Genomic DNA, 7,413 nt, shown 5'->3' on the forward strand with positions numbered 1-7,413 from the left:
TGAAAGAGGCGGTTCACAGATTCACGGAGGTGAAATAGGCGGTTCCAGATTCACGGAGGTGAAAGAGGCAGTTCACAGATTCACGGAGGTGAAAGAGGCAGTTCCAGATTCACGGAGGTGAAAGAGGCAGTTCACAGATTCACGGAGGTGAAAGAGGCAGTTCCAGATTCACGGAGGTGAAAGAGGCAGTTCACAGATTCACAGAGGTGAAAGAGGCAGTTCCAGATTCACGGAGGTGAAATAGGCGGTTCCAGATTCACGGAGGTGAAAGAGGCAGTTCACAGATTCACGGAGGTGAAAGAGGCAGTTCACAGATTCACGGAGGTGAAAGAGGCAGTTCCAGATTCACGGAGGTGAAAGAGGCAGTTCACAGATTCACAGAGGTGAAAGAGGCAGTTCCAGATTCACGGAGGTGAAAGAGGCAGTTCCAGATTCACAGAGGTGAAAGAGGCAGTTCCAGATTCACAGAGGAGAAAGAGGCGGTTCACAGATTCGCAGAGGTGAAAGAGGCAGTTCCAGATTCACGGAGGTGAAAGAGGCAGTTCACAGATTCACGGAGGTGAAAGAGGCAGTTCCAGATTCACGGAGGTGAAAGAGGCAGTTCCAGATTCACGGAGGTGAAAGAGGCAGTTCCAGATTCACGGAGGTGAAAGAGGCAGTTCACAGATTCACAGAGGTGAAAGAGGCAGTTCCAGATTCACGGAGGTGAAATAGGCGGTTCCAGATTCACGGAGGTGAAAGAGGCAGTTCACAGATTCACGGAGGTGAAAGAGGCAGTTCACAGATTCACGGAGGTGAAAGAGGCAGTTCCAGATTCACGGAGGTGAAAGAGGCAGTTCACAGATTCACAGAGGTGAAAGAGGCAGTTCCAGATTCACGGAGGTGAAAGAGGCAGTTCCAGATTCACAGAGGTGAAAGAGGCAGTTCCAGATTCACAGAGGAGAAAGAGGCGGTTCACAGATTCGCAGAGGTGAAAGAGGCAGTTCCAGATTCACGGAGGTGAAAGAGGCAGTTCACAGATTCACAGAGGTGAAAGTGGCGGTTCACAGATTCGCGGAGGTGAAAGAGGCAGTTCCAGATTCATGGAGATGAAAAAGGCAGTTCACAGATTCATCACACAGCCACTGCACTACTGGAGCTCAAGGCTACACACCAGCCTTCAGAACATAAAGAGGGCCACAGTGGATTCAGACCAAGAGTCCATCTAGTCCTGTGTTCTGTTCACACAGTGGCCAAACAGCTGCCTGCGGGAAACCCACAAGCAGGATAGGGGTGCAATAGCACCCTCCCACCCATGTTCCCCAGCAACTGGTGTATACAGGATTTCTGCCTCGGATACCGGAGGTAGCACACAACCATCAGGGCTAGTAGCCATTGATAGACTTCTCCTCCAGGAATTTATCTAACCCCCTTTTAAAGCCATCCAAATGGGTGGCCATCACTACATCTTGCAGTACCGAATTCCATGGTTTAACAATGGCACTGTGAGAAGAAGTCCTTCCTCATATCCAGTGGAGGCTGATGGCTCCAATGTCAGTGGGGCAGTGAATCCGCTCCGTTCTGAACCTTTCAAAACTCCAAATAAGCTAAGCAAGGTGTGAAGGTTCTGACTGAAACCCAGAGTAGATTTGCTGCCTCATTGACATTGGAGTCACCAGCCTCCACTGCTTTTACCTATCCTGAATCTCCCACCAATCAGTTTCATCGGATGTCTCCGGGTTCTAGTATTATGGGAGAGGGAGAAAAATGTCTCCCTGTCCACATTCTCCACACCATGCATAACTTTGTACACCTCTATCAGGTCTCCCGTTACTCGCTCTTTTCTCTAAACTTTTTTCTAAGCTGGTTGGGCGTGACATGAGTTACAGTCCAACACATCTGGAGAGCACTGGGCTGGGCCCAGCTGTAGTAGACCAAGCCCTTGACTCAACGGGCCCAATCCCCAGGGCATATTCTGTGATACAAGCCCCCCACTGAAGTGAATGGGGATTGTATCAGAACACTTCTCATACTTACTCCTGAACAGCGTCCCACACATTTCAGTGGGGTCTTGCACCAGAGAAGTTCCACAGCGGATAAAGGATATAGCAGTGATTCTGGATAGTCACCTTCACCTGTAATTTCGCCCACGATCCCTCCATAGCAAAGGCCTGTCAGTTTCAATGGGAAAGGCCCCCTCCCAATCTCCAGCTGTGTTGGACTACAACTCTCAGTATCCCCCAGCTGACTGGGGGATCCTGGATATTATAGTCCAACATAGCTAGCGGGCACCAGCCTGGGGAGGGATGTTCTACTAGGGTGACCATATGAAAAGGAGGACAGAGCTCCTGCATCTTTAACAGTTGTATTGAAAAGGGGATTTCAGCAGGTGTCATTTGTATATATGGAGAACCTGGTGAAATTTCCTCTTCATCACAACAGTTAAAGCTGCAGGTGCCCTGCCCTCTTTTCAATCTGGTCACTCTAGTATAACTCTTGCACTTTAACTGTTGTGATGAAGAGAAATTTCACCAGGTTCTCCATATATACAAATGACACCTGCTGAAATCCCATTTTCTTTGCAACTGTTAAAGATACAGGAGCCCAGTCCTCCTTTCCAGATGGTCACCCTAGTTCTACGGGCTTCCCTCTGGCTGGATACTGCAGTTCTCTTAAATTGTTGCAAAACAAAAATAATCTTTCCCATGAGGAATAGTGGGGGTAAAAAAAAGTGAGATGTTTTCACCGTGGTGGTTGAAAACATAGAAACATATAATAGTAGAGTTTGGAAGGGGCCTACAAAGCCATTGAGTCCAACCCCCTGTTCAATGCAGGAATCCACCTTAAAGCATCCCTGACAGATGGTTGTCCAGCTGCCTCTTGAAAGTATCCAGTTTGGGAGAACCCACGACCTCCTTAGGTCATGGGTTCCATTGTCGTACTGCTCTAACAGTCAGGAAGTTTTTTCTGATGTCTAGCTGGAATCTGGCTTCCTGTAACTTGAGCCCGTTATTCCATGTCCTGCACTCTGGGAGGATCGAGAAGAGATCCTGGCCCTCCTCTGGGTGACGAACTTTTAAGTATTTGAAGAGTGCTCTCGTGTCTCCTCTCAATCTGACTGTTAGAGCAGTACAACAATGGAACAAGTTACCTAGGGAAGTGGTGGGCTCTCCCACACAAGAGGCAGCTGGACAACCATCTGTCAGGTATGCTTTAAGTTGGATTCCTGCACTGAGCAGGGGGTTGGACTCGATGGCCTTAGAGGCCCCTTCCAACTCTACTAATCTATGATTCTATGATTCTATGCTCCACCCCACTGACGTCGGAGCCACCAGCCTCCACTGAGATAGAAGAAAAGGAACTTCTGGCACTATAAGACTGGGTTTTAAGTGCCATACTAGCAATGTTATATTGCCGAATCAGAACACACGCGTGCACGCACGCACACACAGACCCCGTTATTAATGACGCAAGGTACCTGTTTGCATGGGGCAGTAAAAATTAAAGGCAGCACACAGGCACTGAAAGAATAAATCCCAACGTTTTGCAAAGCACTACATATATTTATTTACCTTTATTTATGCACCGCTGCTGGGGGTTCTGTGCTGGGCTGGATTTTAAGTAAACCATTCCAGGTTCCCTGCAGGTCTTGGGGCTGCTGGGAAATGCAGTGTGGGGTCACACAGAGCTCCTGGCTGGGGCACCGAGGTAAGAGCCACTGAGTCCCTTGTTCTAATCTTGCCTCTGCCATAATAATAAAGGAACGATAAATATTCATAAGTGCCTTAAAAAAAAAGAGAGAAGAAAGCCAGCCAAGGTGCTATAAAGTATAAAACGTAGAGTGAACAACCACAAAAACCCGTCTGCAGATTTGCAAGCTAAATAACGATGAGCTAAATAAAGAAGATGTGTGAAAGGGAAGACAGCAGAGGATGAGAGACAATGGCCCTGTTCAGAAGGCACCTTAAACCATGGCTTTAACCACAGTGGTTAAGCCAGAAAGCAGGACTGTGTTCAGAAGACATCTTAAACCATGGTTTAAGGTGCCTTTTGAACATGGCCTGGCTTTCTGGCTTAACCACTGTGGTTAAAGCCATGGTTTAAGGTGTCTTCTGAACAGGGCAGTAAGGTAAACTTCCTGGCGAAACAGAGATACAGCCATGTAGGTGACTTTAAACCAGCCACAGTCTCTCAGCGCTGGTTATTTCACGGTTGGACTACTGCAACCTTCTTCTCTCTGGCCTTCCTTCTTCTCACATCAGTCCGTTGGTTTCTGTTCACCACTCTGCCGCAAAGATCATCTTCTTGGCTCGCCGCTCCGACCATGTTACTCCGCTTCTGAAATCTCTTCATTGGCTTCCAATTCACTACAGAATCCAATATAAACTTCTCCTGTTAACCTTCAAAGCTTTTCACGGTCTAGCTCCTTCCTATCTCTCCTCTCTCATCTCACACTATTGCCCCGCTCGTGCTCTTCGCTCCTCTGATGCCATGTTTCTCGCCTGCCCAAGGGCCTCTACTTCCCTTGCTCGGCTTCGTCCATTCTCTTCTGCTGCCCCTTACGCCTGGAACGCTCTTCCAGAACATTTGAGAACTACAAGTTCAAGCGCAGCTTTTAAAGCTCAACTAAAAACTTTTCTTTTTCCTAAAGCTTTTAAAACTTGATGTTGTGCAGACTTCTACTGTTACTTTCTACTGTTAGTTTTACCCTACCCTGTGCCTGCTTACCCTACCCTGTACCTGTTTGCATTCTCTTCCCCTCCTTATTGTTTTACTATGATTTTATTAGATTGTAAGCCTATGCGGCAGGGTCTTGCTATTTACTGTTTTACTCTGTACAGCACCATGTACACTGATGGTGCTATATAAATAAATAAATAAATAATAATAATAATAATAATAATAATAATAATAATAATCAGTCTCTCATCTGCAATATGGGTATAGTCGTTTTGGCCTACCTTACAGGGTTGTTGAGAGGTTTACTGAGCTAACACCTGCAAAATGCTTTAACCCAAAGATGGGCGAGCGCTCTAAAACTCCCCTTGGACAAACCTGGTAATTATCAGAGCTCTTCCCTACACTCAACATGGGAGATGTCAGGGGATTTCTCTGAGCCAATCTGAAGGGATGGCGGTGGCCTTTGGGGAAGTTACCTGTCCATCTCTCTCTGGGGTATCCCCCTCAATGCATCTGTGGGGAGCTGCTGCTGCAGGTGGCCAGTCTGAAGGGGTGCCTATGCCCCGTTAGGGATCACTGGTAGTAACACCCTCCCATCGTGGATTGGGGCCCTTCAGCGAGTTCCTCGGTCTCCCCATTCAGCCTAATAGGGCAGCTCCAGCTAGGGTGACCATATCAAAAGGAGGACCGGGCTCCTGTATCTTTAACAGCTGTGTGGAAAAGGGAATTTCAGCAGGTGTCATTGTTATGCAGGCAGCACCTGGTGAAATTCCCTCTTCATCACAACAGTTCAAGCTGCAGGAGCCCTGCCCTCTTTTGTATCTCGTCACTTTAGTATAGCCCCTGCAGCCTTCACTGTTGTGATGAAGAGGGAATTTCACCAGGTGCTGCCTGCATACAAATGACACCTGCTGAAATTCCCTTCTCCACACAGCTGTTAAAGATACAGGAGCCCCAGTCCTCCTTTTCATATGGTCACCCTAGCTCCAGCTCTAGTCATTTACATGGGGGTGAGAGTGGGCCCAGTTTGAGGGGATGGGGAGGGGGTACCCCATACTGGTTCTCTCCAGGTGACAGCCCTCTCCCCCACACACCCTCTGCTAGCGTCTTCTTTTTCCGCCGTCCAAGGCAACGGAGCACCGCAGACACTTTCCCAATTCCGTGGGGGAAACTGGTTGTAATTCTTCTCCAGTGCTGATTTCAATCCAGTTGGAGAGTAATTTCGGGACTTGTAAAACTCGCTTCTGCTTTGAACGTGGTTCGGGGGCACTTCACAGGGCCTGACATCTCTCCTTTGAACATGCGAAAGTGAAGCATTCTTGCACCAGGGGTTGGCCGGAGATCCTGAAGTGCGCAGAGTTCCTGCGCACTGTAGAAGCCACAAGACTTCACTCCTGTGCTGCGCTTTTGTCACCGTTTCGCTTCCAAGAAGCCGCCTCTTCTGTTTGCCTTCCTTGGATCCATTAAGTCAAGTCGTAGACTGTTTATTAAAGAACCAGCGAATACAGAACTGAATGGGGACACGAAAATAACAGCAAGAACAGTTGGAGAGGGGAGCCTTTAACGTCAACTGAATACCTGGCTTGGCTGTTCTGGGCTTATTTTCTAGAAATGGGGCATGGAGGAGCATTTAGCATGCCCTAGAGTTAACTGAACAGCCCTGAAGGGCTTTGAAGTGCAGTGCCCTCTGGATGAATTGGACTTGCAACTCCCACCATCCCCCGCCAGGGTCAGCCATGCTGGATGGAGGGGATGAAGGGAGCTGTAGTCCAACACAGGCAGAGGGCACCTCTATGCCAAGCAGGATATAACACTTTGAAAGTGGTTTGAAAACAGTATACGGGACGTGTCATGGGCCCCAACAGTTGTCAGTGCACTTCGATACCTGCTGTAATCAATAACCCACAGTTTGCCTTCCTGAAGAAGACACAGGGGCGCTTTATGGAGGGGGCCCAGGGGGCAATGAAATTATTTCTGCCCCCTATTTTTTTTTATACAAAGAAATAATTAAACAGTTTACAACGTTGTCTTTAAAAGGCCTGCAAACCAGATAAACTGCCCCCTACCACCACCACCACCCTGAATATTTAGGCTGGCTATGGGCCTGGAAACTGAGGCTCCACTTTGGAATCTATTTCAGTGCCATTTAACCTATAAAGCCTTACACGGCTTGGGACCTCAATCAGCCAGAGGACCCTTCCCGCTCTGTCTGGATCCCTATTCAATGGCCTCCTCAATTCAGTGCTTATTGCTTGAGGCATTAGGGTGTGCCTGGGCACACCCGGCACACCCCTTGCACACGCCTAAGCAACTGACGTGACTCCAGCTACAAAGCTGGCTTCCACTATGTTTGCTGTTTGCATTTGTTCATTTCTCCTCTCTTTGACCTTAAGTTTAATCATTCTTGGTTAAGAACATCGGAAGAACGTGGCCGGAGCAGAGCAAGGATCCAACTAGTCCTGCACTCTGTTCACATAGGGTGACCATATGAAAAGGACGACAGAGCAGCAGTTAAAGCTGCAGGAGCTATACTAGAGTGACCAGATTTAAAAGAGGGCAGGGCTCCTGTAGCTTTAACTGTTGTGATGAAGAGGGAATTTCACCAGGTTCCCCATATATACAAATGATCCCTGCTGAAATTCCCTTTTCAATACAACTGTTAAAGATACAGGAGCCCTGTCCTCCTTTTCATATGGTCACCCTAGCTTCACACAGTAGCCAACCAGCTGTTAACTGGAAGCCCACCAGCAGGAC

Source organism: Elgaria multicarinata, chromosome 8, assembly GCF_023053635.1.
Source record: "Elgaria multicarinata webbii isolate HBS135686 ecotype San Diego chromosome 8, rElgMul1.1.pri, whole genome shotgun sequence".
NCBI classification, from domain to species: domain Eukaryota; kingdom Metazoa; phylum Chordata; class Lepidosauria; order Squamata; family Anguidae; genus Elgaria; species Elgaria multicarinata.